Source organism: Humulus lupulus, chromosome 3 (genome assembly GCF_963169125.1).
Source record: "Humulus lupulus chromosome 3, drHumLupu1.1, whole genome shotgun sequence".
In the NCBI taxonomy this organism is placed as follows: domain Eukaryota; kingdom Viridiplantae; phylum Streptophyta; class Magnoliopsida; order Rosales; family Cannabaceae; genus Humulus; species Humulus lupulus.
Window position 1 is genome coordinate 11,369,844 of NC_084795.1, and position 24,740 is coordinate 11,394,583.

The window sequence follows — 24,740 nt, forward strand, 5'->3', positions numbered from 1 at the left end:
CATTTATTTCGTTTTCCTTGAGGGGTTAATACCGTGGATACTAACAAGCAGCGAATAAGAAGTTCCTAGTCAATCCGGGGGAGAAAAGGGAGGACACACGCGCTCGCTATAAATGAATATTGCGGACCAAACATTCCGGGTGCGATCATACCAGCACTAATGCACCGGATCCCATCAGAACTCCGCAGTTAAGCGTGCTTGGGCGAGAGTAGTACTAGGATGGGTGACCTCCTGGGAAGTGCTCGTGTTGCACCCCTGAAAAGATCATTTTTTTTTTCCCTTTAAAAATCCACTTACGGCTCAAAAGTTTGTATTTTTTGTTTTAAATCTTTAAAAACTCATTTATTTCGTTTTCCTTGAGGGGTTAATACCGTGGTCACTAACAAGCAGCGAATAAGAAGTTCCTAGTCAATCCGGGGGAGAAAAGGGAGGACACACGCGCTCGCTATAAATGAATATTGCGGACCAAACATTACGGGTGCGATCATACCAGCACTAATGCACCGGATCCCATCAGAACTCCGCAGTTAAGCGTGCTTGGGCGAGAGTAGTACTAGGATGGGTGACCTCCTGGGAAGTCCTCGTGTTGCACCCCTGAAAACATCATTTTTTTTTCCCTTTAAAAATCCACTTACGGCTCAAAAGTTTGTATTTTTTGTTTTAAAGCTTTAAATCTATAAATGAATATTGCGGACCAAACATTCCGGGTGCGATCATACCAGCACTAATGCACCGGATCCCATCAGAACTCCGCAGTCAAGCGTGCTTGGGCGAGAGTAGTACTAGGATGGGTGACCTCCTGGGAAGTCCTCGTGTTGCACCCCTGAAAACATCATTTTTTTTTTCCCTTTAAAAATCCACTTACGGCTTAAAAGTTTGTATTTTTTGTTTTAAATCTTTAAAAACTCATTTATTTTGTTTTCCTTGAGGGGTTAATACCGTGGTCACTAACAAGCAGCGAATAAGAAGTTCCTAGTCAATCCGGGGAAGAAAAGGGAGGACACACGCGCTCGCTATAAATGAATATTGCGGACCAAACATTCCGGGTGCGATCATACCAGCACTAATGCACCGGATCCCATCAGAACTCCGCAGTTAAGCGTGCTTGGGCGAGAGTAGTACTAGGATGGGTGACCTCCTGGGAAGTCCTCGTGTTGCACCCCTGAAAACATCATTTTTTTTTTCCCTTTAAAAATCCACTTACGGCTCAAAAGTTTGTATTTTTTGTTTTAAATCTTTAAAAACTCATTTATTTCGTTTTCCTTGAGGGGTTAATACCGTGGCCACTAACAAGCAGCGAATAAGAAGTTCCTAGTCAATCCGGGGGAGAAATGGGAGGACACACGCGCTCGCTATAAATGAATATTGCGGACCAAACATTCCGGGTGCGATCATACCAGCACTAATGCACCGGATCCCATCAGAACTCCGCAGTTAAGCGTGCTTGGGCGAGAGTAGTACTAGGATGGGTGACCTCCTGGGAAGTCCTCGTGTTGCACCCCTGAAAACATCATTTTTTTTTTCCCTTTAAAAATCCACTTACGGCTCAAAAGTTTGTATTTTTTGTTTTAAATCTTTAAAAACTCATTTATTTCGTTTTCCTTGAGGGGTTAATACCGTGGATACTAACAAGCAGCGAATAAGAAGTTCCTAGTCAATCCGGGGGAGAAAAGGGAGGACACACGCGCTCGCTATAAATGAATATTGCGGACCAAACATTCCGGGTGCGATCATACCAGCACTAATGCACCGGATCCCATCAGAACTGCGCAGTTAAGCGTGCTTGGGCGAGAGTAGTACTAGGATGGGTGACCTCCTGGGAAGTGCTCGTGTTGCACCCCTGAAAAGATCATTTTTTTTTTCCCTTTAAAAATCCACTTACGGCTCAAAAGTTTGTATTTTTTGTTTTAAATCTTTAAAAACTCATTTATTTCGTTTTCCTTGAGGGGTTAATACCGTGGTCACTAACAAGCAGCGAATAAGAAGTTCCTAGTCAATCCGGGGAAGAAAAGGGAGGACACACGCGCCCGCTAAAAATGAATATTGCGGACCAAACATTCCGGGTGCGATCATACCAGCACTAATGCACCGGATCCCATCAGAACTCCGCAGTTAAGCGTGCTTGGGCGAGAGTAGTACTAGGATGGGTGACCTCCTGGGAAGTCCTCGTGTTGCACCCCTGAAAACATCATTTTTTTTTTCCCTTTAAAAATCCACTTACGGCTCAAAAGTTTGTATTTTTTGTTTTAAATCTTTAAAAACTCATTTATTTCGTTTTCCTTGAGGGGTTAATACCGTGGTCTCTAACAAGCAGCGAATAAGAAGTTCCTAGTCAATCCGGGGGAGAAAAGGGAGGACACACGCGCTCGCTATAAATGAATATTGCGGACCAAACATTCCGGGTGCGATCATACCAGCACTAATGCACCGGATCCCATTAGAACTCCGCAGTTAAGCGTGCTTGGGCGAGAGTAGTACTAAGATGGGTGACCTCCTGGGAAGTCCTCGTGTTGCACCCCTGAAAACATCATTTTTTTTTCCCCTTAAAAATCCACTTACGGCTCAAAAGTTTGTATTTTTTGTTTTAAATCTTTAAAAACTCATTTATTTCGTTTTCCTTGAGGGGTTAATACCGTGGTCACTAACAAGCAGCGAATAAGAAGTTCCTAGTCAATCCGGGGGAGAAAAGGGAGGACACACGCGCGCGCTATAAATGAATATTGCGGACCAAACATTCCGGGTGCGATCATACCAGCACTAATGCACCGGATCCCATCAGAACTCCGCAGTTAAGCGTGCTTGGGCGAGAGTAGTACTAGGATGGGTGACCTCCTGGGAAGTGCTCGTGTTGCACCCCTGAAAAGATCATTTTTTTTTCCCTTTAAAAATCCACTTACGGCTCAAAAGTTTGTATTTTTTGTTTTAAATCTTTAAAAACTCATTTATTTCGTTTTCCTTGAGGGGTTAATACCGTGGTCACTAACAAGCAGCGAATAAGAAGTTCCTAGTCAATCCGGGGGAGAAAAGGGAGGACACACGCGCGCGGTATAAATGAATATTGCGGACCAAACATTCCGGGTGCGATCATACCAGCACTAATGCACCGGATCCCATCAGAACTCCGCAGTTAAGCGTGCTTGGGCGAGAGTAGTACTAGGATGGGTGACCTCCTGGGAAGTCCTCGTGTTGCACCCCTGAAAACATCATTTTTTTTTTCCCTTTAAAAATCCACTTACGGCTCAAAAGTTTGTATTTTTTGTTTTAAATCTTTAAAAACTCATTTATTTCGTTTTCCTTGAGGGGTTAATACCGTGGCCACTAACAAGCAGCGAATAAGAAGTTCCTAGTCAATCCGGGGGAGAAATGGGAGGACACACGCGCTCGCTATAAATGAATATTGCGGACCAAACATTCCGGGTGCGATCATACCAGCACTAATGCACCGGATCCCATCAGAACTCCGCAGTAAAGCGTGCTTGGGCGAGAGTAGTACTAGGATGGGTGACCTCCTGGGAAGTCCTCGTGTTGCACCCCTAAAAACATCATTTTTTTTTTCCCTTTAAAAATCCACTTACGGCTCAAAAGTTTGTATTTTTTGTTTTAAATCTTTAAAAACTCATTTATTTCGTTTTCCTTGAGGGGTTAATACCGTGGATACTAACAAGCAGCGAATAAGAAGTTCCTAGTCAATCCGGGGGAGAAAAGGGAGGACACACGCGCTCGCTATAAATGAATATTGCGGACCAAACATTCCGGGTGCGATCATACCAGCACTAATGCACCGGATCCCATCAGAACTCCGCAGTTAAGCGTGCTTGGGCGAGAGTAGTACTAAGATGGGTGACCTCCTGGGAAGTCCTCGTGTTGCACCCCTGAAAACATCATTTTTTTTTCCCCTTAAAAATCCACTTACGGCTCAAAAGTTTGTATTTTTTGTTTTAAATCTTTAAAAACTCATTTATTTCGTTTTCCTTGAGGGGTTAATACCGTGGTCACTAACAAGCAGCGAATAAGAAGTTCCTAGTCAATCCGGGGAAGAAAAGGGAGGACAGACGCGCTCGCTATAAATGAATATTGCGGACCAAACATTCCGGGTGCGATCATACCAGCACTAATGCACCGGATCCCATCAGAACTCCGCAGTTAAGCGGGCTTGGGCGAGAGTAGTACTAGGATGGGTGACCTCCTGGGAAGTCCTCGTGTTGCACCCCTGAAAACATCATATTTTTTTTTCCCTTTAAAAATCCACTTACGGCTCAAAAGTTTGTATTTTTTGTTTTAAATCTTTAAAAACTCATTTATTTCGTTTTCCTTGAGGGGTTAATACCGTGGCCACTAACAAGCAGCGAATAAGAAGTTCCTAGTCAATCCGGGGGAGAAATGGGAGGACACACGCGCTCGCTATAAATGAATATTGCGGACCAAACATTCCGGGTGCGATCATACCAGCACTAATGCACCGGATCCCATCAGAAGTCCGCAGTTAAGCGTGCTTGGGCGAGAGTAGTACTAGGATGGGTGACCTCCTGGGAAGTCCTCGTGTTGCACCCCTGAAAACATCATTTTTTTTTTCCCTTTAAAAATCCACTTACGGCTCAAAAGTTTGTATTTTTTGTTTTAAATCTTTAAAAACTCATTTATTTCGTTTTCCTTGAGGGGTTAATACCGTGGCCACTAACAAGCAGCGAATAAGAAGTTCCTAGTCAATCCGGGGGAGAAATGGGAGGACACACGCGCTCGCTATAAATGAATATTGCGGACCAAACATTCCGGGTGCGATCATACCAGCACTAATGCACCGGATCCCATCAGAACTCCGCAGTTAAGCGTGCTTGGGCGAGAGTAGTACTAGGATGGGTGACCTCCTGGGAAGTCCTCGTGTTGCACCCCTAAAAACATCATTTTTTTTTTCCCTTTAAAAATCCACTTACGGCTCAAAAGTTTGTATTTTTTGTTTTAAATCTTTAAAAACTCATTTATTTCGTTTTCCTTGAGGGGTTAATACCGTGGATACTAACAAGCAGCGAATAAGAAGTTCCTAGTCAATCCGGGGGAGAAAAGGGAGGACACACGCGCTCGCTATAAATGAATATTGCGGACCAAACATTCCGGGTGCGATCATACCAGCACTAATGCACCGGATCCCATCAGAACTGCGCAGTTAAGCGTGCTTGGGCGAGAGTAGTACTAGGATGGGTGACCTCCTGGGAAGTGCTCGTGTTGCACCCCTGAAAAGATCATTTTTTTTTTCCCTTTAAAAATCCACTTACGGCTCAAAAGTTTGTATTTTTTGTTTTAAATCTTTAAAAACTCATTTATTTCGTTTTCCTTGAGGGGTTAATACCGTGGTCACTAACAAGCAGCGAATAAGAAGTTCCTAGTCAATCCGGGGAAGAAAAGGGAGGACACACGCGCCCGCTAAAAATGAATATTGCGGACCAAACATTCCGGGTGCGATCATACCAGCACTAATGCACCGGATCCCATCAGAACTCCGCAGTTAAGCGTGCTTGGGCGAGAGTAGTACTAGGATGGGTGACCTCCTGGGAAGTCCTCGTGTTGCATCCCTGAAAACATCATTTTTTTTTTTCCCTTTAAAAATCCACTTACGGCTCAAAAGTTTGTATTTTTTGTTTTAAATCTTTAAAAACTCATTTATTTCGTTTTCCTTGAGGGGTTAATACCGTGGTCACTAACAAGCAGCGAATAAGAAGTTCCTAGTCAATCCGGGGGAGAAAAGGGAGGACACACGCGCTCGCTATAAATGAATATTGCGGACCAAACATTCCGGGTGCGATCATACCAGCACTAATGCACCGGATCCCATCAGAACTCCGCAGTTAAGCGTGCTTGGGCGAGAGTAGTACTAGGATGGGTGACCTCCTGGGAAGTCCTCGTGTTGCACCCCTGAAAACATCATTTTTTTTCCCTTTAAAAATCCACTTACGGCTCAAAAGTTTGTATTTTTTGTTTTAATTCTTTAAAAACTCATTTATTTCGTTTTCCTTGAGGGGTTAATACCGTGGTCACTAACAAGCAGCGAATAAGAAGTTCCTAGTCAATCCGGGGAAGAAAAGGGAGGACACACGCGCTCGCTATAAATGAATATTGCGGACCAAACATTCCGGGTGCGATCATACCAGCACTAATGCACCGGATCCCATCAGAACTCCGCAGTAAAGCGTGCTTGGGCGAGAGTAGTACTAGGATGGGTGACCTCCTGGGAAGTCCTCGTGTTGCACCCCTGAAAACATCATTTTTTTTTTCCCTTTAAAAATCCACTTACGGCTCAAAAGTTTGTATTTTTTGTTTTAAATCTTTAAAAACTCATTTATTTCGTTTTCCTTGAGGGGTTAATACCGTGGTCACTAACAAGCAGCGAATAAGAAGTTCCTAGTCAATCTGGGGGAGAAAAGGGAGGACACACGCGCTCGCTATAATTGAATATTGCGGACCAAACATTCCGGGTGCGATCATACCAGCACTAATGCACCGGATCCCATCAGAACTCCGCAGTTAAGCGTGCTTGGGCGAGAGTAGTACTAGGATGGGTGACCTCCTGGGAAGTCCTCGTGTTGCACCCCTGAAAACATCATTTTTTTTTTCCCTTTAAAAATCCACTTACGGCTCAAAAGTTTGTATTTTTTGTTTTAAATCTTTAAAAACTCATTTATTTCGTTTTCCTTGAGGGGTTAATACCGTGGTCACTAACAAGCAGCGAATAAGAAGTTCCTAGTCAATCCGGGGAAGAAAAGGGAGGACAGACGCGCTCGCTATAAATGAATATTGCGGACCAAACATTCCGGGTGCGATCATACCAGCACTAATGCACCGGATCCCATCAGAACTCCGCAGTTAAGCGGGCTTGGGCGAGAGTAGTACTAGGATGGGTGACCTCCTGGGAAGTCCTCGTGTTGCACCCCTGAAAACATCATATTTTTTTTTCCCTTTAAAAATCCACTTACGGCTCAAAAGTTTGTATTTTTTGTTTTAAATCTTTAAAAACTCATTTATTTCGTTTTCCTTGAGGGGTTAATACCGTGGCCACTAACAAGCAGCGAATAAGAAGTTCCTAGTCAATCCGGGGGAGAAATGGGAGGACACACGCGCTCGCTATAAATGAATATTGCGGACCAAACATTCCGGGTGCGATCATACCAGCACTAATGCACCGGATCCCATCAGAAGTCCGCAGTTAAGCGTGCTTGGGCGAGAGTAGTACTAGGATGGGTGACCTCCTGGGAAGTCCTCGTGTTGCACCCCTGAAAACATCATTTTTTTTTTCCCTTTAAAAATCCACTTACGGCTCAAAAGTTTGTATTTTTTGTTTTAAATCTTTAAAAACTCATTTATTTCGTTTTCCTTGAGGGGTTAATACCGTGGATACTAACAAGCAGCGAATAAGAAGTTCCTAGTCAATCCGGGGGAGAAAAGGGAGGACACACGCGCTCGCTATAAATGAATATTGCGGACCAAACATTCCGGGTGCGATCATACCAGCACTAATGCACCGGATCCCATCAGAACTGCGCAGTTAAGCGTGCTTGGGCGAGAGTAGTACTAGGATGGGTGACCTCCTGGGAAGTGCTCGTGTTGCACCCCTGAAAAGATCATTTTTTTTTTCCCTTTAAAAATCCACTTACGGCTCAAAAGTTTGTATTTTTTGTTTTAAATCTTTAAAAACTCATTTATTTCGTTTTCCTTGAGGGGTTAATACCGTGGTCACTAACAAGCAGCGAATAAGAAGTTCCTAGTCAATCCGGGGAAGAAAAGGGAGGACACACGCGCCCGCTAAAAATGAATATTGCGGACCAAACATTCCGGGTGCGATCATACCAGCACTAATGCACCGGATCCCATCAGAACTCCGCAGTTAAGCGTGCTTGGGCGAGAGTAGTACTAGGATGGGTGACCTCCTGGGAAGTCCTCGTGTTGCACCCCTGAAAACATCATTTTTTTTTTTCCCTTTAAAAATCCACTTACGGCTCAAAAGTTTGTATTTTTTGTTTTAAATCTTTAAAAACTCATTTATTTCGTTTTCCTTGAGGGGTTAATACCGTGGTCACTAACAAGCAGCGAATAAGAAGTTCCTAGTCAATCCGGGGGAGAAAAGGGAGGACACACGCGCTCGCTATAAATGAATATTGCGGACCAAACATTCCGGGTGCGATCATACCAGCACTAATGCACCGGATCCCATCAGAACTCCGCAGTTAAGCGTGCTTGGGCGAGAGTAGTACTAGGATGGGTGACCTCCTGGGAAGTCCTCGTGTTGCACCCCTGAAAACATCATTTTTTTTTTCCCTTTAAAAATCCACTTACGGCTCAAAAGTTTGTATTTTTTGTTTTAAATCTTTAAAAACTCATTTATTTCGTTTTCCTTGAGGGGTTAATACCGTGGTCACTAACAAGCAGCGAATAAGAAGTTCCTAGTCAATCCGGGGGAGAAAAGGGAGGACACACGCGCGCGGTATAAATGAATATTGCGGACCAAACATTCCGGGTGCGATCATACCAGCACTAATGCACCGGATCCCATCAGAACTCCGCAGTTAAGCGTGCTTGGGCGAGAGTAGTACTAGGATGGGTGACCTCCTGGGAAGTCCTCGTGTTGCACCCCTGAAAACATCATTTTTTTTTTCCCTTTAAAAATCCACTTACGGCTCAAAAGTTTGTATTTTTTGTTTTAAATCTTTAAAAACTCATTTATTTCGTTTTCCTTGAGGGGTTAATACCGTGGTCACTAACAAGCAGCGAATAAGAAGTTCCTAGTCAATCCGGGGGAGAAAAGGGAGGACACACGCGCTCGCTATAAATGAATATTGCGGACCAAACATTCCGGGTGCGATCATACCAGCACTAATGCACCGGATCCCATCAGAACTCCGCAGTTAAGCGTGCTTGGGCGAGAGTAGTACTAGGATGGGTGACCTCCTGGGAAGTCCTCGTGTTGCACCCCTGAAAACATCATTTTTTTTTTCCCTTTAAAAATCCACTTACGGCTCAAAAGTTTGTATTTTTTGTTTTAATTCTTTAAAAACTCATTTATTTCGTTTTCCTTGAGGGGTTAATACCGTGGTCACTAACAAGCAGCGAATAAGAAGTTCCTAGTCAATCCGGGGAAGAAAAGGGAGGACACACGCGCTCGCTATAAATGAATATTGCGGACCAAACATTCCGGGTGCGATCATACCAGCACTAATGCACCGGATCCCATCAGAACTCCGCAGTAAAGCGTGCTTGGGCGAGAGTAGTACTAGGATGGGTGACCTCCTGGGAAGTCCTCGTGTTGTACCCCTGAAAACATCATTTTTTTTTTCCCTTTAAAAATCCACTTACGGCTCAAAAGTTTGTATTTTTTGTTTTAAATCTTTAAAAACTCATTTATTTCGTTTTCCTTGAGGGGTTAATACCGTGGTCACTAACAAGCAGCGAATAAGAAGTTCCTAGTCAATCCGGGGGAGAAAAGGGAGGACACACGCGCTCGCTATAAATGAATATTGCGGACCAAACATTCCGGGTGCGATCATACCAGCACTAATGCACCGGATCCCATCAGAACTCCGCAGTTAAGCGTGCTTGGGCGAGAGTAGTACTAAGATGGGTGACCTCCTGGGAAGTCCTCGTGTTGCACCCCTGAAAACATCATTTTTTTTTCCCCTTAAAAATCCACTTACGGCTCAAAAGTTTGTATTTTTTGTTTTAAATCTTTAAAAACTCATTTATTTCGTTTTCCTTGAGGGGTTAATACCGTGGTCACTAACAAGCAGCGAATAAGAAGTTCCTAGTCAATTCGGGGGAGAAAAGGGAGGACACACGCGCGCGCTATAAATGAATATTGCGGACCAAACATTCCGGGTGCGATCATACCAGCACTAATGCACCGGATCCCATCAGAACTCCGCAGTTAAGCGTGCTTGGGCGAGAGTAGTACTAGGATGGGTGACCTCCTGGGAAGTGCTCGTGTTGCACCCCTGAAAAGATCATTTTTTTTTTCCCTTTAAAAATCCACTTACGGCTCAAAAGTTTGTATTTTTTGTTTTAAATCTTTAAAAACTCATTTATTTCGTTTTCCTTGAGGGGTTAATACCGTGGTCACTAACAAGCAGCGAATAAGAAGTTCCTAGTCAATCCGGGGGAGAAAAGGGAGGACACACGCGCGCGGTATAAATGAATATTGCGGACCAAACATTCCGGGTGCGATCATACCAGCACTAATGCACCGGATCCCATCAGAACTCCGCAGTTAAGCGTGCTTGGGCGAGAGTAGTACTAGGATGGGTGACCTCCTGGGAAGTCCTCGTGTTGCACCCCTGAAAACATCATTTTTTTTTTCCCTTTAAAAATCCACTTACGGCTCAAAAGTTTGTATTTTTTGTTTTAAATCTTTAAAAACTCATTTATTTCGTTTTCCTTGAGGGGTTAATACCGTGGTCACTAACAAGCAGCGAATAAGAAGTTCCTAGTCAATCCGGGGGAGAAAAGGGAGGACACACGCGCTCGCTATAAATGAATATTGCGGACCAAACATTCCGGGTGCGATCATACCAGCACTAATGCACCGGATCCCATCAGAACTCCGCAGTTAAGCGTGCTTGGGCGAGAGTAGTACTAGGATGGGTGACCTCCTGGGAAGTCCTCGTGTTGCACCCCTGAAAACATCATTTTTTTTTTCCCTTTAAAAATCCACTTACGGCTCAAAAGTTTGTATTTTTTGTTTTAATTCTTTAAAAACTCATTTATTTCGTTTTCCTTGAGGGGTTAATACCGTGGTCACTAACAAGCAGCGAATAAGAAGTTCCTAGTCAATCCGGGGAAGAAAAGGGAGGACACACGCGCTCGCTATAAATGAATATTGCGGACCAAACATTCCGGGTGCGATCATACCAGCACTAATGCACCGGATCCCATCAGAACTCCGCAGTAAAGCGTGCTTGGGCGAGAGTAGTACTAGGATGGGTGACCTCCTGGGAAGTCCTCGTGTTGTACCCCTGAAAACATCATTTTTTTTTTCCCTTTAAAAATCCACTTACGGCTCAAAAGTTTGTATTTTTTGTTTTAAATCTTTAAAAACTCATTTATTTCGTTTTCCTTGAGGGGTTAATACCGTGGTCACTAACAAGCAGCGAATAAGAAGTTCCTAGTCAATCCGGGGGAGAAAAGGGAGGACACACGCGCTCGCTATAAATGAATATTGCGGACCAAACATTCCGGGTGCGATCATACCAGCACTAATGCACCGGATCCCATCAGAACTCCGCAGTTAAGCGTGCTTGGGCGAGAGTAGTACTAAGATGGGTGACCTCCTGGGAAGTCCTCGTGTTGCACCCCTGAAAACATCATTTTTTTTTCCCCTTAAAAATCCACTTACGGCTCAAAAGTTTGTATTTTTTGTTTTAAATCTTTAAAAACTCATTTATTTCGTTTTCCTTGAGGGGTTAATACCGTGGTCACTAACAAGCAGCGAATAAGAAGTTCCTAGTCAATCCGGGGGAGAAAAGGGAGGACACACGCGCGCGCTATAAATGAATATTGCGGACCAAACATTCCGGGTGCGATCATACCAGCACTAATGCACCGGATCCCATCAGAACTCCGCAGTTAAGCGTGCTTGGGCGAGAGTAGTACTAGGATGGGTGACCTCCTGGGAAGTGCTCGTGTTGCACCCCTGAAAAGATCATTTTTTTTTTCCCTTTAAAAATCCACTTACGGCTCAAAAGTTTGTATTTTTTGTTTTAAATCTTTAAAAACTCATTTATTTCGTTTTCCTTGAGGGGTTAATACCGTGGTCACTAACAAGCAGCGAATAAGAAGTTCCTAGTCAATCCGGGGGAGAAAAGGGAGGACACACGCGCGCGGTATAAATGAATATTGCGGACCAAACATTCCGGGTGCGATCATACCAGCACTAATGCACCGGATCCCATCAGAACTCCGCAGTTAAGCGTGCTTGGGCGAGAGTAGTACTAGGATGGGTGACCTCCTGGGAAGTCCTCGTGTTGCACCCCTGAAAACATCATTTTTTTTTTTCCCTTTAAAAATCCACTTACGGCTCAAAAGTTTGTATTTTTTGTTTTAAATCTTTAAAAACTCATTTATTTTGTTTTCCTTGAGGGGTTAATACCGTGGTCACTAACAAGCAGCGAATAAGAAGTTCCTAGTCAATCCGGGGGAGAAAAGGGAGGACACACGCGCTCGCTATAAATGAATATTGCGGACCAAACATTCCGGGTGCGATCATACCAGCACTAATGCACCGGATCCCATCAGAACTCCGCAGTTAAGCGTGCTTGGGCGAGAGTAGTACTAGGATGGGTGACCTCCTGGGAAGTCCTCGTGTTGCACCCCTGAAAACATCATTTTTTTTTTCCCTTTAAAAATCCACTTACGGCTCAAAAGTTTGTATTTTTTGTTTTAATTCTTTAAAAACTCATTTATTTCGTTTTCCTTGAGGGGTTAATACCGTGGTCACTAACAAGCAGCGAATAAGAAGTTCCTAGTCAATCCGGGGAAGAAAAGGGAGGACACACGCGCTCGCTATAAATGAATATTGCGGACCAAACATTCCGGGTGCGATCATACCAGCACTAATGCACCGGATCCCATCAGAACTCCGCAGTAAAGCGTGCTTGGGCGAGAGTAGTACTAGGATGGGTGACCTCCTGGGAAGTCCTCGTGTTGTACCCCTGAAAACATCATTTTTTTTTTCCCTTTAAAAATCCACTTACGGCTCAAAAGTTTGTATTTTTTGTTTTAAATCTTTAAAAACTCATTTATTTCGTTTTCCTTGAGGGGTTAATACCGTGGTCACTAACAAGCAGCGAATAAGAAGTTCCTAGTCAATCCGGGGGAGAAAAGGGAGGACACACGCGCTCGCTATAAATGAATATTGCGGACCAAACATTCCGGGTGCGATCATACTAGCACTAATGCACCGGATCCCATCAGAACTTCGCAGTTAAGCGTGCTTGGGCGAGAGTAGTACTAGGATGGGTGACCTCCTGGGAAGTCCTCGTGTTGCACCCCTGAAAACATCATTTTTTTTTTCCCTTTAAAAATCCACTTACGGCTCAAAAGTTTGTATTTTTTGTTTTAAATCTTTAAAACCTCATTTATTTCGTTTTCCTTGAGTGGTTAATACCGTGGTCACTAACAAGCAGCGAATTACAAGTTCCTAGTCAATCCGGGGAAGAAAAGGGAGGACACACGCGCTCGCTATAAATGAATATTGCGGACCAAACATTCCTGGTGCGATCATACCAGCACTAATGCACCGGATCCCATCAGAACTCCGCAGTAAAGCGTGCTTGGGCGAGAGTAGTACTAGGATGGGTGACCTCCTGGGAAGTCCTCGTGTTGTACCCCTGAAAACATCATTTTTTTTTTCCCTTTAAAAATCCACTTACGGCTCAAAAGTTTGTATTTTTTGTTTTAAATCTTTAAAAACTCATTTATTTCGTTTTCCTTGAGGGGTTAATACCGTGGTCACTAACAAGCAGCGAATAAGAAGTTCCTAGTCAATCCGGGGGAGAAAAGGGAGGACACACGCGCGCGCTATAAATGAATATTGCGGACCAAACATTCCGGGTGCGATCATACCAGCACTAATGCACCGGATCCCATCAGAACTCCGCAGTTAAGCGTGCTTGGGCGAGAGTAGTACTAGGATGGGTGACCTCCTGGGAAGTGCTCGTGTTGCACCCCTGAAAAGATCATTTTTTTTTTCCCTTTAAAAATCCACTTACGGCTCAAAAGTTTGTATTTTTTGTTTTAAATCTTTAAAAACTCATTTATTTCGTTTTCCTTGAGGGGTTAATACCGTGGTCACTAACAAGCAGCGAATAAGAAGTTCCTAGTCAATCCGGGGGAGAAAAGGGAGGACACACGCGCGCGGTATAAATGAATATTGCGGACCAAACATTCCGGGTGCGATCATACCAGCACTAATGCACCGGATCCCATCAGAACTCCGCAGTTAAGCGTGCTTGGGCGAGAGTAGTACTAGGATGGGTGACCTCCTGGGAAGTCCTCGTGTTGCACCCCTGAAAACATCATTTTTTTTTTTCCCTTTAAAAATCCACTTACGGCTCAAAAGTTTGTATTTTTTGTTTTAAATCTTTAAAAACTCATTTATTTCGTTTTCCTTGAGGGGTTAATACCGTGGTCACTAACAAGCAGCGAATAAGAAGTTCCTAGTCAATCCGGGGGAGAAAAGGGAGGACACACGCGCTCGCTATAAATGAATATTGCGGACCAAACATTCCGGGTGCGATCATACCAGCACTAATGCACCGGATCCCATCAGAACTCCGCAGTTAAGCGTGCCTGGGCGAGAGTAGTACTAGGATGGGTGACCTCCTGGGAAGTCCTCGTGTTGCACCCCTGAAAACATCATTTTTTTTTTCCCTTTAAAAATCCACTTACGGCTCAAAAGTTTGTATTTTTTGTTTTAATTCTTTAAAAACTCATTTATTTCGTTTTCCTTGAGGGGTTAATACCGTGGTCACTAACAAGCAGCGAATAAGAAGTTCCTAGTCAATCCGGGGAAGAAAAGGGAGGACACACGCGCTCGCTATAAATGAATATTGCGGACCAAACATTCCGGGTGCGATCATACCAGCACTAATGCACCGGATCCCATCAGAACTCCGCAGTAAAGCGTGCTTGGGCGAGAGTAGTACTAGGATGGGTGACCTCCTGGGAAGTCCTCGTGTTGTACCCCTGAAAACATCATTTTTTTTTTCCCTTTAAAAATCCACTTACGGCTCAAAAGTTTGTATTTTTTGTTTTAAATCTTTAAAAACTCATTTATTTCGTTTTCCTTGAGGGGTTAATACCGTGGTCACTAACAAGCAGCGAATAAGAAGTTCCTAGTCAATCCGGGGGAGAAAAGGGAGGACACACGCGCTCGCTATAAATGAATATTGCGGACCAAACATTCCGGGTGCGATCATACCAGCACTAATGCACCGGATCCCATCAGAACTTCGCAGTTAAGCGTGCTTGGGCGAGAGTAGTACTAGGATGGGTGACCTCCTGGGAAGTCCTCGTGTTGCACCCCTGAAAACATCATTTTTTTTTTCCCTTTAAAAATCCACTTACGGCTCAAAAGTTTGTATTTTTTGTTTTAAATCTTTAAAACCTCATTTATTTCGTTTTCCTTGAGTGGTTAATACCGTGGTCACTAACAAGCAGCGAATAAGAAGTTCCTAGTCAATCCGGGGGAGAAAAGGGAGGACACACGCGCTCGCTATAAATGAATATTGCGGACCAAACATTCCGGGTGCAATCATACCAGCACTAATGCACCGGATCCCATCAGAACTCCGCAGTTAAGCGTGCTTGGGCGAGAGTAGTACAAGGATGGGTGACCTCCTGGGAAGTCCTCGTGTTGCACCCCTGAAAACATCGTTTTTTTTTCCCTTTAAAAATCCACTTACGGCTCAAAAGTTTGTATTTTTTGTTTTAAATCTTTAAAAACTCATTTATTTCGTTTTCCTTGAGGGGTTAATACCGTGGTCACTAACAAGCAGCGAATAAGAAGTTCCTAGTCAATCCGGGGGAGAAAAGGAAGGACACACGCGCTCGCTATAAATGAATATTGCGGACCAAACATTCCGGGTGCGATCATACCAGCACTAATGCACCGGATCCCATCAGAACTCCGCAGTTAAGCGTGCTTGGGCGAGAGTAGTACTAGAATGGGTGACCTCCTGGGAAGTCCTCGTGTTGCACCCCTGAAAACATCATTTTTTTTTCCCTTTAAAAATCCACTTACGGCTCAAAAGTTTGTATTTTTTGTTTTAAATCTTTAAAAACTCATTTATTTCGTTTTCCTTGAGGGGTTAATACCGTGGTCACTAACAAGCTGCGAATAAGAAGTTCCTAGTCAATCCGGGGGAGAAAATGGAGGACACACGCGCTCGCTATAAATGAATATTGCGGACCAAACATTCCGGGTGCGATCATACCAGCACTAATGCACCGGATCCCATCAGAACTCCGCAGTTAAGTGTGCTTGGGCGAGAGTAGTACTAGGATGGGTGACCTCCTGGGAAGTCCTCGTGTTGCACCCCTGAAAACATCATTTTTTTTTTCCCTTTAAAAATCCACTTACGGCTCAAAAGTTTGTATTTTTTGTTTTAAATCTTTAAAAACTCATTTATTTCGTTTTCCTTGAGGGGTTAATACCGTGGTCACTAACAAGCAGCGAATATGAAGTTCCTAGTCAATCCGGGGGAGAAAAGGAAGGACACACGCGCTCGCTATAAATGAATATTGCGGACCAAACATTCCGGGTGCGATCATACCAGCACTAATGCACCGGATCCCATCAGAACTCCGCAGTTAAGCGTGCTTGGGCGAGAGTAGTACTAGGATGGGTGACCTCCTGGGAAGTCCTCGTGTTGCACCCCTGAAAACTTCATTTTTTTTTTCCCTTTAAAAATCCACTTACGGCTCAAAAGTTTGTATTTTTTGTTTTAAATCTTTAAAAACTCATTTATTTCGTTTTCCTTGAGGGGTTAATACCGTGGTCACTAACAAGCAGCGAATAAGAAGTTCCTAGTCAATCCGGGGGAGAAAAGGGAGGACACACGCGCTCGCTATAAATGAATATTGCGGACCAAACATTCCGGGTGCAATCATACCAGCACTAATGCACCGGATCCCATCAGAACTCCGCAGTTAAGCGTGCTTGGGCGAGAGTAGTACAAGGATGGGTGACCTCCTGGGAAGTCCTCGTGTTGCACCCCTGAAAACATCGTTTTTTTTTCCCTTTAAAAATCCACTTACGGCTCAAAAGTTTGTATTTTTTGTTTTAAATCTTTAAAAACTCATTTATTTCGTTTTCCTTGAGGGGTTAATACCGTGGTCACTAACAAGCAGCGAATAAGTAGTTCCTAGTCAATCCGGGGGAGAAAAGGAAGGACACACGCGCTCGCTATAAATGAATATTGCGGACCAAACATTCCGGGTGCGATCATACCAGCACTAATGCACCGGATCCCATCAGAACTCCGCAGTTAAGCGTGCTTGGGCGAGAGTAGTACTAGAATGGGTGACCTCCTGGGAAGTCCTCGTGTTGCACCCCTGAAAACATCATTTTTTTTTCCCTTTAAAAATCCACTTACGGCTCAAAAGTTTGTATTTTTTGTTTTAAATCTTTAAAAACTCATTTATTTCGTTTTCCTTGAGGGGTTAATACCGTGGTCACTAACAAGCTGCGAATAAGAAGTTCCTAGTCAATCCGGGGGAGAAAATGGAGGACACACGCGCTCGCTATAAATGAATATTGCGGACCAAACATTCCGGGTGCGATCATACCAGCACTAATGCACCGGATCCCATCAGAACTCCGCAGTTAAGTGTGCTTGGGCGAGAGTAGTACTAGGATGGGTGACCTCCTGGGAAGTCCTCGTGTTGCACCCCTGAAAACATCATTTTTTTTTTCCCTTTAAAAATCCACTTACGGCTCAAAAGTTTGTATTTTTTGTTTTAAATCTTTAAAAACTCATTTATTTCGTTTTCCTTGAGGGGTTAATACCGTGGTCACTAACAAGCAGCGAATATGAAGTTCCTAGTCAATCCGGGGGAGAAAAGGGAGGACACACGCGCTCGCTATAAATGAATATTGCGGACCAAACATTCCGGGTGCGATCATACAAGCACTAATGCACCGGATCCCATCAGAACTCCGCAGTTAAGCGTGCTTGGGCGAGAGTAGTACAAGGATGGGTGACCTCCTGGGAAGTCCTCGTGTTGCACCCCTGAAAACATCGTTTTTTTTTCCCTTTAAAAATCCACTTACGGCTCAAAAGTTTGTATTTTTTGTTTTAAATCTTTAAAAACTCATTTATTTCGTTTTCCTTGAGGGGTTAATACCGTGGTCACTAACAAGCAGCGAATAAGAAGTTCCTAGTCAATCCGGGGGAGAAAAGGGAGGACACACGCGCTCGCTATAAATGAATATTGCGGACCAAACATTCCGGGTGCGATCATACCAGCACTAATGCACCGGATCCCATCAGAACTCTGCAGTTAAGCGTGCTTGGGCGAGAGTAGTACTAGGATGGGTGACCTCCTGGGAAGTCCTCGTGTTGTACCCCTGAAAACATCATTTTTTTTTTCCCTTTAAAAATCCACTTACGGCTCAAAAGTTTGTATTTTTTGTTTTAAATCTTTAAAAACTCATTTATTTCGTTTTCCTTGAGGGGTTAATACCGTGGTCACTAACAAGCAGCGAATAAGAAGTACCTAGTCAATCCGGGGGAGAAAAGGAAGGACACACGCGCTCGCTATAAATGAATATTGCGGACCAAACATTCCGGGTGCGATCATACCAGCACTAATGCACCGGATCCCATCAGAACTCCGCAGTTAAGCGTGCTTGGGCGAGAGTAGTACTAGGATGGGTGACCTCCTGGGAAGTCCTCGTGTTGCACCCCTGAAAACATCATTTTTTTTTTCCCTTTAAAAATCCACTTACGGCTCAAAAGTTTGTATTTTTTGTTTTAAATCTTTAAAAACTCATTTATTTCGTTTTCCTTGAGGGGTTAATACCGTGGTCACTAACAAGCAGCGAATAAGAAGTTCCTAGTCAATCCGGGGGAGAAAAGGGAGGACACACGCGCTCGCTATAAATGAATATTGCGGACCAAACATTCCGGGTGCGATCATACCAGCACTAATGCACCGGATCCCATCAGAACTTCGCAGTTAAGCGTGCTTGGGCGAGAGTAGTACTAGGATGGGTGACCTCCTGGGAAGTCCTCGTGTTGCACCCCTGAAAACATCATTTTTTTTTTCCCTTTAAAAATCCACTTACGGCTCAAAAGTTTGTATTTTTTGTTTTAAATCTTTAAAAACTCATTTATTTCGTTTTCCTTGAGGGGTTAATACCGTGGTCACTAACAAGCAGCGAATAAGAAGTTCCTAGTCAATCCGGGGGAGAAAAGGGAGGACACACGCGCTCGCTATAAATGAATATTGCGGACCAAACATTCCGGGTGCAATAATACCAGCACTAATGCACCGGATCCCATCAGAACTCCGCAGTTAAGCGTGCTTGGGCGAGAGTAGTACAAGGATGGGTGACCTCCTGGGAAGTCCTCGTGTTGCACCCCTGAAAACATCGTTTTTTTTTCCCTTTAAAAATCCACTTACGGCTCAAAAGTTTGTATTTTTTGTTTTAAATCTTTAAAAACTCATTTATTTCGTTTTCCTTGAGGGGTTAATACCGTGGTCACTAACAAGCAGCGAATAAGAAGTTCCTAGTCAATCCGGGGGAGAAAAGGGAGGACACACGCGCTCGCTATAAATGAATATTGCGGACCAAACATTCCGGGTGCGGTCATACCAGCACTAATGCACCGGATCCCATCAGAACTCCGCAGTTAAGCGTGCTTTGGCGAGAGTAGTACTGGATGGGTGACCTCCTGGGAAGTCCTCGTGTTGCACCCCTGAAAACATCATTTTTTTTTTCCCTTTAAAAATCCACTTACGGCTCAAAAGTTTGTATTTTTTGTTTTAAATCTTTAAAAACTCATTTATTTCGTTTTCCTTGAGGGGTTAATACCGTGGTCACTAACAAGCAGCGAATAAGAAGTTCCTAGTCAATCCGGGGGAGAAAAGGAAGGACACACGCGCTCGCTATAAATGAATATTGCGGACCAAACATTCCGGGTGCGATCATACCAGCACTAATGCACCGGATCCCATCAGAACTCCGCAGTTAAGCGTGCTTGGGCGAGAGTAGTACTAGAATGGGTGACCTCCTGGGAAGTCCTCGTGTTGCACCCCTGAAAACATCATTTTTTTTCCCTTTAAAAATCCACTTACGGCTCAAAAGTTTGTATTTTTTGTTTTAAATCTTTAAAAACTCATTTATTTCGTTTTCCTTGAGGGGTTAATACCGTGGTCACTAACAAGCAGCGAATAAGAAGTTCCTAGTCAATCCGGGGGAGAAAAGGGAGGACACACGCGCTCGCTATAAATGAATATTGCGGACCAAACATTCCGGGTGCGATCATACCAGCACTAATGCACCGGATCCCATCAGAACTCCGCAGTTAAGCGTGCTTGGGCGAGAGTAGTACTAGGATGGGTGACCTCCTGGGAAGTCCTCGTGTTGCACCCCTGAAAACTTCATTTTTTTTTCCCTTTAAAAATCCACTTACGGCTCAAAAGTTTGTATTTTTTGTTTTAAATCTTTAAAAACTCATTTATTTCGTTTTCCATGAGGGGTTAATACCGTGGTCACTAACAAGCAGCGAATAAGAAGTTCCTAGTCAATCCGGGGGAGAAAAGGGAGGACACACGCGCTCGCTATAAATGAATATTGCGGACCAAACATTCCGGGTGCGATCATACCAGCACTAATGCGCCGGATCCCATCAGAACTCCGCAGTTAAGCGTGCTTGGGCGAGAGTAGTACTAGGATGGGTGACCTCCTGGGAAGTCCTCGTGTTGCACCCCTGAAAACATCATTTTTTTTTTCCCTTTAAAAATCCACTTACGGCTCAAAAGTTTGTATTTTTTGTTTTAAATCTTTAAAAACTCATTTATTTCGTTTTCCTTGAGGGGTTAATACCGTGGTCACTAACAAGCAGCGAATAAGAAGTTCCTAGTCAATCCGGGGGAGAAAAGGAAGGACACACGCGCTCGCTATAAATGAATATTGCGGACCAAACATTCCGGGTGCGATCATACCAGCACTAATGCACCGGATCCCATCAGAATTCCGTAGTTAAGCGTTCTTGGGCGAGAGTAGTACTAGAATGGGTGACCTCCTGGGAAGTCCTCGTGTTGCACCCCTGAAAACATCATTTTTTTTTCCCTTTAAAAATCCACTTACGGCTCAAAAGTTTGTATTTTTTGTTTTAAATCTTTAAAAACTCATTTATTTCGTTTTCCTTGAGGGGTTAATACCGTGGTCACTAACAAGCAGCGAATAAGAAGTTCCTAGTCAATCCGGGGGAGAAAAGGGAGGACACACGCGCTCGCTATAAATGAATATTGCGGACCAAACATTCCGGGTGCGATCATACCAGCACTAATGCACCGGATCCCATCAGAACTCCGCAGTTCAGCGTGCTTGGGCGAGAGTAGTACTAGGATGGGTGACCTCCTGGGAAGTCCTCGTGTTGCACCCCTGAAAACATCATTTTTTTTTTCCCTTTAAAAATACACTTACGGCTCAAAAGTTTGTATTTTTTGTTTTAAATCTTTAAAAACTCATTTATTTCGTTTTCCTTGAGGGGTTAATACCGTGGTCACTAACAAGCAGCGACTAAGAAGTTCCTAGTCAATCCGGGGGAGAAAAGGGAGGACACACGCGCTCGCTATAAATGAATATTGCGGACCAAACATTCCGGGTGCGATCATACCAGCACTAATGCACCGGATCCCATCAGAACTTCGCAGTTAAGCGTGCTTGGGCGAGAGTAGTACTAGGATGGGTGACCTCCTGGGAAGTCCTCGTGTTGCACCCCTGAAAACATCATTTTTTTTTTCCCTTTAAAAATCCACTTACGGCTCAAAAGTTTGTATTTTTTGTTTTAATCTTTAAAAACTCATTTATTTCGTTTTCCTTGAGGGGTTAATACCGTGGTCACTAAGAAGCAGAGAATAAGAAGTTCCTAGTCAATCCGGGGGAGAAAAGGGAGGACACACGCGCTCGCTATAAATGAATATTGCGGACCAAACATTCCGGGTGCGATCATACCAGCACTAATGCACCGGATCCCATCAGAAATCCGCAGTTAAGCGTGCTTGGGCGAGAGTAGTACTAGGATGGGTGACCTCCTGGGAAGTCCTCGTGTTGCACCCCTGAAAACATCATTTTTTTTTTCCCTTTAAAAATCCACTTACGGCTCAAAAGTTTGTATTTTTTGTTTTAAATCTTTAAATCTATAAATGAATATTGCGGACCAAACATTCCGGGTGCGATCATACCAGCACTAATGCACCGGATCCCATCAGAACTCCGCAGTTAAGCGTGCTTGGGCGAGAGTAGTACTAGGATGGGTGACCTCCTGGGAAGTCCTCGTGTTGCACCCCTGAAAACATCATTTTTTTTTTCCCTTTAAAAATCCACTTACGGCTCAAAAGTTTGTATTTTTTGTTTTAAATCTTTAAAAACTCATTTATTTCGTTTTCCTTGAGGGGTTAATACCGTGGTCACTAACAAGCAGCGAATAAGAAGTTCCTAGTCAATCCGGGGGAGAAAAGGGAGGACACACGCGCTCGCTATAAATGAATATTGCGGACCAAACATTCCGGGTGCGATCATACCAGCACTAATGCACCGGATCCCATCAGAACTCCGCAGTTAAGCGTGCTTGGGCGAGAGTAGTACTAGGATGGGTGACCTCCTGGGAAGTGCTCGTGTTGCACCCCTGAAAAGATCATTTTTTTTTTCCCTTTAAAAATCCACTTACGGCTCAAAAGTTTGTATTTTTTGTTTTAAATCTTTAAAAACTCATTTATTTCGTTTTCCTTGAGGGGTTAATACCGTGGTCACTAACAAGCAGCGACTAAGAAGTTCCTAGTCAATCCGGGGGAGAAAAGGGAGGACACACGCGCTCGCTATAAATGAATATTGCGGACCAAACATTCCGGGTGCGATCATACCAGCACTAATGCACCGGATCCCATCAGAACTTCGCTGTTAAGCGTGCTTGGGCGAGAGTAGTACTAGGATGGGTGACCTCCTGGGAAGTCCTCGTGTTGCACCCCTGAAAACATCATTTTTTTTTTCCCTTTAAAAATCCACTTACGGCTCAAAAGTTTGTATTTTTTGTTTTAATCTTTAAAAACTCATTTATTTCGTTTTCCTTGAGGGGTTAATACCGTGGTCACTAAGAAGCAGCGAATAAGAAGTTCCTAGTCAATCCGGGGGAGAAAAGGGAGGACACACGCGCTCGCTATAAATGAATATTGCGGACCAAACATTCCGGGTGCGATCATACCAGCACTAATGCACCGGATCCCATCAGAAATCCGCAGTTAAGCGTGCTTGGGCGAGAGTAGTACTAGGATGGGTGACCTCCTGGGAAGTCCTCGTGTTGCACCCCTGAAAACATCATTTTTTTTTTCCCTTTAAAAATCCACTTACGGCTCAAAAGTTTGTATTTTTTGTTTTAAATCTTTAAATCTATAAATGAATATTGCGGACCAAACATTCCGGGTGCGATCATACCAGCACTAATGCACCGGATCCCATCAGAACTCCGCAGTTAAGCGTGCTTGGGCGAGAGTAGTACTAGGATGGGTGACCTCCTGGGAAGTCCTCGTGTTGCACCCCTGAAAACATCATTTTTTTTTTCCCTTTAAAAATCCACTTACGGCTCAAAAGTTTGTATTTTTTGTTTTAAATCTTTAAAAACTCATTTATTTCGTTTTCCTTGAGGGGTTAATACCGTGGTCACTAACAAGCAGCGAATAAGAAGTTCCTAGTCAATCCGGGGGAGAAAAGGGAGGACACACGCGCTCGCTATAAATGAATATTGCGGACCAAACATTCCGGGTGCGATCATACCAGCACTAATGCACCGGATCCCATCAGAACTCCGCAGTTAAGCGTGCTTGGGCGAGAGTAGTACTAGGATGGGTGACCTCCTGGGAAGTCCTCGTGTTGCACCCCTGAAAACTTCATTTTTTTTTCCCTTTAAAAATCCACTTACGGCTCAAAAGTTTGTATTTTTTGTTTTAAATCTTTAAAAACTCATTTATTTCGTTTTCCATGAGGGGTTAATACCGTGGTCACTAACAAGCAGCGAATAAGAAGTTCCTAGTCAATCCGGGGGAGAAAAGGGAGGACACACGCGCTCGGTATAAATGAATATTGCGGACCAAACATTCCGGGTGCGATCATACCAGCACTAATGCACCGGATCCCATCAGAACTCCGCAGTTAAGCGTGCGTGGGCGAGAGTAGTACTAGGATGGGTGACCTCCTGGGAAGTCCTCGTGTTGCACCCCTGAAAACATCATTTTTTTTTTCCCTTTAAAAATCCACTTACGGCTCAAAAGTTTGTATTTTTTGTTTTAAATGTTTAAAAACTCATTTATTTCGTTTTCCTTGAGGGGTTAATACCGTGGTCACTAACAAGCAGCGAATAAGAAGTTCCTAGTCAATCCGCGGGAGAAAAGAAAGGACACACGCGCTCGCTATAAATGAATATTGCGGACCAAACATTCCGGGTGCGATCATACCAGCACTAATGCACCGGATCCCATCAGAACTCCGCAGTTAAGCGTGCTTGGGCGAGAGTAGTACTAGAATGGGTGACCTCCTGGGAAGTCCTCGTGTTGCACCCCTGAAAACATCATTTTTTTTTCCCTTTAAAAATCCACTTACGGCTCAAAAGTTTGTATTTTTTGTTTTAAATCTTTAAAAACTCATTTATTTCGTTTTCCTTGAGGGGTTAATACCGTGGTCACTAACAAGCAGCGAATAAGAAGTTCCTAGTCAATCCGGGGGAGAAAAGGGAGGACACACGCGCTCGCTATAAATGAATATTGCGGACCAAACATTCCGGGTGCGATCATACCAGCACTAATGCACCGGATCCCATCAGAACTCCGCACGTAAGCGTGCTTGGGCGAGAGTAGTACTAGGATGGGTGACCTCCAAGGGAAGTCCTCGTGTTGCACCCCTGAAAACATCATTTTTTTTTCCCTTTAAAAATCCACTTACGGCTCAAAAGTTTGTATTTTTTGTTTTAAATCTTTAAATC

At 43.8% G+C, this 24,740-nt stretch overlaps 74 non-coding genes across 74 annotated transcripts; all 74 read left to right on the plus strand.

The window, feature by feature from the left end:
* Window positions 1–137: 137 nt before the first annotated feature.
* On the plus strand, window positions 138–256 carry LOC133826249 (5S ribosomal RNA). Its single transcript, XR_009888977.1, has one exon. It is a non-coding gene; the product is annotated as a 5S ribosomal RNA (ribosomal RNA).
* A 220-nt stretch (window positions 257–476) lies between these two features.
* On the plus strand, window positions 477–595 carry LOC133826014 (5S ribosomal RNA). Its single transcript, XR_009888751.1, has one exon. It is a non-coding gene; the product is annotated as a 5S ribosomal RNA (ribosomal RNA).
* A 110-nt stretch (window positions 596–705) lies between these two features.
* Window positions 706–824, plus strand: LOC133826297 (5S ribosomal RNA). The gene has a single exon (XR_009889022.1). It is a non-coding gene; the product is annotated as a 5S ribosomal RNA (ribosomal RNA).
* A 220-nt stretch (window positions 825–1,044) lies between these two features.
* On the plus strand, window positions 1,045–1,163 carry LOC133826015 (5S ribosomal RNA). The gene has a single exon (XR_009888752.1). It is a non-coding gene; the product is annotated as a 5S ribosomal RNA (ribosomal RNA).
* A 220-nt stretch (window positions 1,164–1,383) lies between these two features.
* Window positions 1,384–1,502, plus strand: LOC133826016 (5S ribosomal RNA). The gene has a single exon (XR_009888753.1). It is a non-coding gene; the product is annotated as a 5S ribosomal RNA (ribosomal RNA).
* A 220-nt stretch (window positions 1,503–1,722) lies between these two features.
* Window positions 1,723–1,841, plus strand: LOC133826992 (5S ribosomal RNA). Its single transcript, XR_009889696.1, has one exon. It is a non-coding gene; the product is annotated as a 5S ribosomal RNA (ribosomal RNA).
* Window positions 1,842–2,061: 220 nt separating this feature from the next.
* On the plus strand, window positions 2,062–2,180 carry LOC133826017 (5S ribosomal RNA). Its single transcript, XR_009888754.1, has one exon. It is a non-coding gene; the product is annotated as a 5S ribosomal RNA (ribosomal RNA).
* Window positions 2,181–2,400: 220 nt separating this feature from the next.
* On the plus strand, window positions 2,401–2,519 carry LOC133826265 (5S ribosomal RNA). The gene has a single exon (XR_009888992.1). It is a non-coding gene; the product is annotated as a 5S ribosomal RNA (ribosomal RNA).
* Window positions 2,520–2,738: 219 nt separating this feature from the next.
* On the plus strand, window positions 2,739–2,857 carry LOC133826250 (5S ribosomal RNA). Its single transcript, XR_009888978.1, has one exon. It is a non-coding gene; the product is annotated as a 5S ribosomal RNA (ribosomal RNA).
* Window positions 2,858–3,076: 219 nt separating this feature from the next.
* Window positions 3,077–3,195, plus strand: LOC133826018 (5S ribosomal RNA). The gene has a single exon (XR_009888755.1). It is a non-coding gene; the product is annotated as a 5S ribosomal RNA (ribosomal RNA).
* Window positions 3,196–3,415: 220 nt separating this feature from the next.
* Window positions 3,416–3,534, plus strand: LOC133826307 (5S ribosomal RNA). The gene has a single exon (XR_009889032.1). It is a non-coding gene; the product is annotated as a 5S ribosomal RNA (ribosomal RNA).
* A 220-nt stretch (window positions 3,535–3,754) lies between these two features.
* Window positions 3,755–3,873, plus strand: LOC133826140 (5S ribosomal RNA). Its single transcript, XR_009888871.1, has one exon. It is a non-coding gene; the product is annotated as a 5S ribosomal RNA (ribosomal RNA).
* A 219-nt stretch (window positions 3,874–4,092) lies between these two features.
* On the plus strand, window positions 4,093–4,211 carry LOC133826515 (5S ribosomal RNA). The gene has a single exon (XR_009889233.1). It is a non-coding gene; the product is annotated as a 5S ribosomal RNA (ribosomal RNA).
* A 221-nt stretch (window positions 4,212–4,432) lies between these two features.
* On the plus strand, window positions 4,433–4,551 carry LOC133826631 (5S ribosomal RNA). Its single transcript, XR_009889345.1, has one exon. It is a non-coding gene; the product is annotated as a 5S ribosomal RNA (ribosomal RNA).
* A 220-nt stretch (window positions 4,552–4,771) lies between these two features.
* Window positions 4,772–4,890, plus strand: LOC133826019 (5S ribosomal RNA). The gene has a single exon (XR_009888756.1). It is a non-coding gene; the product is annotated as a 5S ribosomal RNA (ribosomal RNA).
* A 220-nt stretch (window positions 4,891–5,110) lies between these two features.
* Window positions 5,111–5,229, plus strand: LOC133826994 (5S ribosomal RNA). The gene has a single exon (XR_009889698.1). It is a non-coding gene; the product is annotated as a 5S ribosomal RNA (ribosomal RNA).
* A 220-nt stretch (window positions 5,230–5,449) lies between these two features.
* On the plus strand, window positions 5,450–5,568 carry LOC133826162 (5S ribosomal RNA). Its single transcript, XR_009888893.1, has one exon. It is a non-coding gene; the product is annotated as a 5S ribosomal RNA (ribosomal RNA).
* Window positions 5,569–5,789: 221 nt separating this feature from the next.
* On the plus strand, window positions 5,790–5,908 carry LOC133826020 (5S ribosomal RNA). Its single transcript, XR_009888757.1, has one exon. It is a non-coding gene; the product is annotated as a 5S ribosomal RNA (ribosomal RNA).
* A 218-nt stretch (window positions 5,909–6,126) lies between these two features.
* Window positions 6,127–6,245, plus strand: LOC133826308 (5S ribosomal RNA). The gene has a single exon (XR_009889033.1). It is a non-coding gene; the product is annotated as a 5S ribosomal RNA (ribosomal RNA).
* Window positions 6,246–6,465: 220 nt separating this feature from the next.
* Window positions 6,466–6,584, plus strand: LOC133826022 (5S ribosomal RNA). Its single transcript, XR_009888759.1, has one exon. It is a non-coding gene; the product is annotated as a 5S ribosomal RNA (ribosomal RNA).
* Window positions 6,585–6,804: 220 nt separating this feature from the next.
* On the plus strand, window positions 6,805–6,923 carry LOC133826516 (5S ribosomal RNA). The gene has a single exon (XR_009889234.1). It is a non-coding gene; the product is annotated as a 5S ribosomal RNA (ribosomal RNA).
* A 221-nt stretch (window positions 6,924–7,144) lies between these two features.
* Window positions 7,145–7,263, plus strand: LOC133826632 (5S ribosomal RNA). Its single transcript, XR_009889346.1, has one exon. It is a non-coding gene; the product is annotated as a 5S ribosomal RNA (ribosomal RNA).
* Window positions 7,264–7,483: 220 nt separating this feature from the next.
* Window positions 7,484–7,602, plus strand: LOC133826995 (5S ribosomal RNA). The gene has a single exon (XR_009889699.1). It is a non-coding gene; the product is annotated as a 5S ribosomal RNA (ribosomal RNA).
* Window positions 7,603–7,822: 220 nt separating this feature from the next.
* LOC133826023 (5S ribosomal RNA) lies at window positions 7,823–7,941 on the plus strand. The gene has a single exon (XR_009888760.1). It is a non-coding gene; the product is annotated as a 5S ribosomal RNA (ribosomal RNA).
* Window positions 7,942–8,162: 221 nt separating this feature from the next.
* Window positions 8,163–8,281, plus strand: LOC133826024 (5S ribosomal RNA). Its single transcript, XR_009888761.1, has one exon. It is a non-coding gene; the product is annotated as a 5S ribosomal RNA (ribosomal RNA).
* A 220-nt stretch (window positions 8,282–8,501) lies between these two features.
* On the plus strand, window positions 8,502–8,620 carry LOC133826025 (5S ribosomal RNA). The gene has a single exon (XR_009888762.1). It is a non-coding gene; the product is annotated as a 5S ribosomal RNA (ribosomal RNA).
* A 220-nt stretch (window positions 8,621–8,840) lies between these two features.
* On the plus strand, window positions 8,841–8,959 carry LOC133826026 (5S ribosomal RNA). Its single transcript, XR_009888763.1, has one exon. It is a non-coding gene; the product is annotated as a 5S ribosomal RNA (ribosomal RNA).
* Window positions 8,960–9,179: 220 nt separating this feature from the next.
* On the plus strand, window positions 9,180–9,298 carry LOC133826665 (5S ribosomal RNA). The gene has a single exon (XR_009889377.1). It is a non-coding gene; the product is annotated as a 5S ribosomal RNA (ribosomal RNA).
* A 220-nt stretch (window positions 9,299–9,518) lies between these two features.
* On the plus strand, window positions 9,519–9,637 carry LOC133826141 (5S ribosomal RNA). The gene has a single exon (XR_009888872.1). It is a non-coding gene; the product is annotated as a 5S ribosomal RNA (ribosomal RNA).
* A 219-nt stretch (window positions 9,638–9,856) lies between these two features.
* Window positions 9,857–9,975, plus strand: LOC133826251 (5S ribosomal RNA). Its single transcript, XR_009888979.1, has one exon. It is a non-coding gene; the product is annotated as a 5S ribosomal RNA (ribosomal RNA).
* Window positions 9,976–10,195: 220 nt separating this feature from the next.
* LOC133826027 (5S ribosomal RNA) lies at window positions 10,196–10,314 on the plus strand. The gene has a single exon (XR_009888764.1). It is a non-coding gene; the product is annotated as a 5S ribosomal RNA (ribosomal RNA).
* Window positions 10,315–10,534: 220 nt separating this feature from the next.
* LOC133826028 (5S ribosomal RNA) lies at window positions 10,535–10,653 on the plus strand. Its single transcript, XR_009888765.1, has one exon. It is a non-coding gene; the product is annotated as a 5S ribosomal RNA (ribosomal RNA).
* Window positions 10,654–10,873: 220 nt separating this feature from the next.
* On the plus strand, window positions 10,874–10,992 carry LOC133826666 (5S ribosomal RNA). The gene has a single exon (XR_009889378.1). It is a non-coding gene; the product is annotated as a 5S ribosomal RNA (ribosomal RNA).
* Window positions 10,993–11,212: 220 nt separating this feature from the next.
* On the plus strand, window positions 11,213–11,331 carry LOC133826142 (5S ribosomal RNA). Its single transcript, XR_009888873.1, has one exon. It is a non-coding gene; the product is annotated as a 5S ribosomal RNA (ribosomal RNA).
* Window positions 11,332–11,550: 219 nt separating this feature from the next.
* On the plus strand, window positions 11,551–11,669 carry LOC133826252 (5S ribosomal RNA). Its single transcript, XR_009888980.1, has one exon. It is a non-coding gene; the product is annotated as a 5S ribosomal RNA (ribosomal RNA).
* A 220-nt stretch (window positions 11,670–11,889) lies between these two features.
* Window positions 11,890–12,008, plus strand: LOC133826029 (5S ribosomal RNA). Its single transcript, XR_009888766.1, has one exon. It is a non-coding gene; the product is annotated as a 5S ribosomal RNA (ribosomal RNA).
* A 221-nt stretch (window positions 12,009–12,229) lies between these two features.
* LOC133826030 (5S ribosomal RNA) lies at window positions 12,230–12,348 on the plus strand. The gene has a single exon (XR_009888767.1). It is a non-coding gene; the product is annotated as a 5S ribosomal RNA (ribosomal RNA).
* A 220-nt stretch (window positions 12,349–12,568) lies between these two features.
* Window positions 12,569–12,687, plus strand: LOC133826667 (5S ribosomal RNA). The gene has a single exon (XR_009889379.1). It is a non-coding gene; the product is annotated as a 5S ribosomal RNA (ribosomal RNA).
* A 220-nt stretch (window positions 12,688–12,907) lies between these two features.
* LOC133826723 (5S ribosomal RNA) lies at window positions 12,908–13,026 on the plus strand. Its single transcript, XR_009889435.1, has one exon. It is a non-coding gene; the product is annotated as a 5S ribosomal RNA (ribosomal RNA).
* Window positions 13,027–13,246: 220 nt separating this feature from the next.
* Window positions 13,247–13,365, plus strand: LOC133826923 (5S ribosomal RNA). Its single transcript, XR_009889628.1, has one exon. It is a non-coding gene; the product is annotated as a 5S ribosomal RNA (ribosomal RNA).
* Window positions 13,366–13,585: 220 nt separating this feature from the next.
* Window positions 13,586–13,704, plus strand: LOC133826253 (5S ribosomal RNA). Its single transcript, XR_009888981.1, has one exon. It is a non-coding gene; the product is annotated as a 5S ribosomal RNA (ribosomal RNA).
* Window positions 13,705–13,924: 220 nt separating this feature from the next.
* Window positions 13,925–14,043, plus strand: LOC133826031 (5S ribosomal RNA). The gene has a single exon (XR_009888768.1). It is a non-coding gene; the product is annotated as a 5S ribosomal RNA (ribosomal RNA).
* A 221-nt stretch (window positions 14,044–14,264) lies between these two features.
* LOC133826119 (5S ribosomal RNA) lies at window positions 14,265–14,383 on the plus strand. The gene has a single exon (XR_009888852.1). It is a non-coding gene; the product is annotated as a 5S ribosomal RNA (ribosomal RNA).
* A 220-nt stretch (window positions 14,384–14,603) lies between these two features.
* On the plus strand, window positions 14,604–14,722 carry LOC133826668 (5S ribosomal RNA). Its single transcript, XR_009889380.1, has one exon. It is a non-coding gene; the product is annotated as a 5S ribosomal RNA (ribosomal RNA).
* Window positions 14,723–14,942: 220 nt separating this feature from the next.
* LOC133826437 (5S ribosomal RNA) lies at window positions 14,943–15,061 on the plus strand. Its single transcript, XR_009889157.1, has one exon. It is a non-coding gene; the product is annotated as a 5S ribosomal RNA (ribosomal RNA).
* Window positions 15,062–15,281: 220 nt separating this feature from the next.
* Window positions 15,282–15,400, plus strand: LOC133826529 (5S ribosomal RNA). The gene has a single exon (XR_009889246.1). It is a non-coding gene; the product is annotated as a 5S ribosomal RNA (ribosomal RNA).
* Window positions 15,401–15,619: 219 nt separating this feature from the next.
* On the plus strand, window positions 15,620–15,738 carry LOC133826182 (5S ribosomal RNA). Its single transcript, XR_009888913.1, has one exon. It is a non-coding gene; the product is annotated as a 5S ribosomal RNA (ribosomal RNA).
* A 219-nt stretch (window positions 15,739–15,957) lies between these two features.
* Window positions 15,958–16,076, plus strand: LOC133826170 (5S ribosomal RNA). Its single transcript, XR_009888901.1, has one exon. It is a non-coding gene; the product is annotated as a 5S ribosomal RNA (ribosomal RNA).
* Window positions 16,077–16,296: 220 nt separating this feature from the next.
* LOC133826033 (5S ribosomal RNA) lies at window positions 16,297–16,415 on the plus strand. The gene has a single exon (XR_009888770.1). It is a non-coding gene; the product is annotated as a 5S ribosomal RNA (ribosomal RNA).
* A 220-nt stretch (window positions 16,416–16,635) lies between these two features.
* LOC133826531 (5S ribosomal RNA) lies at window positions 16,636–16,754 on the plus strand. The gene has a single exon (XR_009889248.1). It is a non-coding gene; the product is annotated as a 5S ribosomal RNA (ribosomal RNA).
* A 219-nt stretch (window positions 16,755–16,973) lies between these two features.
* LOC133826183 (5S ribosomal RNA) lies at window positions 16,974–17,092 on the plus strand. The gene has a single exon (XR_009888914.1). It is a non-coding gene; the product is annotated as a 5S ribosomal RNA (ribosomal RNA).
* Window positions 17,093–17,311: 219 nt separating this feature from the next.
* LOC133826171 (5S ribosomal RNA) lies at window positions 17,312–17,430 on the plus strand. Its single transcript, XR_009888902.1, has one exon. It is a non-coding gene; the product is annotated as a 5S ribosomal RNA (ribosomal RNA).
* A 220-nt stretch (window positions 17,431–17,650) lies between these two features.
* LOC133827072 (5S ribosomal RNA) lies at window positions 17,651–17,769 on the plus strand. The gene has a single exon (XR_009889774.1). It is a non-coding gene; the product is annotated as a 5S ribosomal RNA (ribosomal RNA).
* A 219-nt stretch (window positions 17,770–17,988) lies between these two features.
* On the plus strand, window positions 17,989–18,107 carry LOC133826714 (5S ribosomal RNA). The gene has a single exon (XR_009889426.1). It is a non-coding gene; the product is annotated as a 5S ribosomal RNA (ribosomal RNA).
* Window positions 18,108–18,327: 220 nt separating this feature from the next.
* LOC133826034 (5S ribosomal RNA) lies at window positions 18,328–18,446 on the plus strand. The gene has a single exon (XR_009888771.1). It is a non-coding gene; the product is annotated as a 5S ribosomal RNA (ribosomal RNA).
* Window positions 18,447–18,666: 220 nt separating this feature from the next.
* Window positions 18,667–18,785, plus strand: LOC133826438 (5S ribosomal RNA). Its single transcript, XR_009889158.1, has one exon. It is a non-coding gene; the product is annotated as a 5S ribosomal RNA (ribosomal RNA).
* Window positions 18,786–19,005: 220 nt separating this feature from the next.
* Window positions 19,006–19,124, plus strand: LOC133826790 (5S ribosomal RNA). The gene has a single exon (XR_009889499.1). It is a non-coding gene; the product is annotated as a 5S ribosomal RNA (ribosomal RNA).
* A 219-nt stretch (window positions 19,125–19,343) lies between these two features.
* Window positions 19,344–19,461, plus strand: LOC133827287 (5S ribosomal RNA). The gene has a single exon (XR_009889982.1). It is a non-coding gene; the product is annotated as a 5S ribosomal RNA (ribosomal RNA).
* Window positions 19,462–19,681: 220 nt separating this feature from the next.
* On the plus strand, window positions 19,682–19,800 carry LOC133826185 (5S ribosomal RNA). Its single transcript, XR_009888916.1, has one exon. It is a non-coding gene; the product is annotated as a 5S ribosomal RNA (ribosomal RNA).
* A 218-nt stretch (window positions 19,801–20,018) lies between these two features.
* On the plus strand, window positions 20,019–20,137 carry LOC133826035 (5S ribosomal RNA). The gene has a single exon (XR_009888772.1). It is a non-coding gene; the product is annotated as a 5S ribosomal RNA (ribosomal RNA).
* Window positions 20,138–20,356: 219 nt separating this feature from the next.
* On the plus strand, window positions 20,357–20,475 carry LOC133826188 (5S ribosomal RNA). Its single transcript, XR_009888919.1, has one exon. It is a non-coding gene; the product is annotated as a 5S ribosomal RNA (ribosomal RNA).
* Window positions 20,476–20,695: 220 nt separating this feature from the next.
* On the plus strand, window positions 20,696–20,814 carry LOC133827077 (5S ribosomal RNA). Its single transcript, XR_009889779.1, has one exon. It is a non-coding gene; the product is annotated as a 5S ribosomal RNA (ribosomal RNA).
* Window positions 20,815–21,033: 219 nt separating this feature from the next.
* On the plus strand, window positions 21,034–21,152 carry LOC133826599 (5S ribosomal RNA). Its single transcript, XR_009889314.1, has one exon. It is a non-coding gene; the product is annotated as a 5S ribosomal RNA (ribosomal RNA).
* Window positions 21,153–21,372: 220 nt separating this feature from the next.
* LOC133826439 (5S ribosomal RNA) lies at window positions 21,373–21,491 on the plus strand. Its single transcript, XR_009889159.1, has one exon. It is a non-coding gene; the product is annotated as a 5S ribosomal RNA (ribosomal RNA).
* Window positions 21,492–21,710: 219 nt separating this feature from the next.
* On the plus strand, window positions 21,711–21,829 carry LOC133826537 (5S ribosomal RNA). Its single transcript, XR_009889254.1, has one exon. It is a non-coding gene; the product is annotated as a 5S ribosomal RNA (ribosomal RNA).
* A 111-nt stretch (window positions 21,830–21,940) lies between these two features.
* LOC133826036 (5S ribosomal RNA) lies at window positions 21,941–22,059 on the plus strand. Its single transcript, XR_009888773.1, has one exon. It is a non-coding gene; the product is annotated as a 5S ribosomal RNA (ribosomal RNA).
* A 220-nt stretch (window positions 22,060–22,279) lies between these two features.
* Window positions 22,280–22,398, plus strand: LOC133826255 (5S ribosomal RNA). Its single transcript, XR_009888983.1, has one exon. It is a non-coding gene; the product is annotated as a 5S ribosomal RNA (ribosomal RNA).
* A 220-nt stretch (window positions 22,399–22,618) lies between these two features.
* LOC133826817 (5S ribosomal RNA) lies at window positions 22,619–22,737 on the plus strand. Its single transcript, XR_009889525.1, has one exon. It is a non-coding gene; the product is annotated as a 5S ribosomal RNA (ribosomal RNA).
* A 219-nt stretch (window positions 22,738–22,956) lies between these two features.
* LOC133826538 (5S ribosomal RNA) lies at window positions 22,957–23,075 on the plus strand. Its single transcript, XR_009889255.1, has one exon. It is a non-coding gene; the product is annotated as a 5S ribosomal RNA (ribosomal RNA).
* A 111-nt stretch (window positions 23,076–23,186) lies between these two features.
* Window positions 23,187–23,305, plus strand: LOC133826038 (5S ribosomal RNA). Its single transcript, XR_009888774.1, has one exon. It is a non-coding gene; the product is annotated as a 5S ribosomal RNA (ribosomal RNA).
* A 220-nt stretch (window positions 23,306–23,525) lies between these two features.
* LOC133826039 (5S ribosomal RNA) lies at window positions 23,526–23,644 on the plus strand. The gene has a single exon (XR_009888775.1). It is a non-coding gene; the product is annotated as a 5S ribosomal RNA (ribosomal RNA).
* Window positions 23,645–23,863: 219 nt separating this feature from the next.
* On the plus strand, window positions 23,864–23,982 carry LOC133826313 (5S ribosomal RNA). The gene has a single exon (XR_009889037.1). It is a non-coding gene; the product is annotated as a 5S ribosomal RNA (ribosomal RNA).
* Window positions 23,983–24,202: 220 nt separating this feature from the next.
* On the plus strand, window positions 24,203–24,321 carry LOC133826186 (5S ribosomal RNA). Its single transcript, XR_009888917.1, has one exon. It is a non-coding gene; the product is annotated as a 5S ribosomal RNA (ribosomal RNA).
* A 219-nt stretch (window positions 24,322–24,540) lies between these two features.
* Window positions 24,541–24,660, plus strand: LOC133827427 (5S ribosomal RNA). Its single transcript, XR_009890118.1, has one exon. It is a non-coding gene; the product is annotated as a 5S ribosomal RNA (ribosomal RNA).
* The last annotated feature ends 80 nt before the right edge of the window (window positions 24,661–24,740 follow it).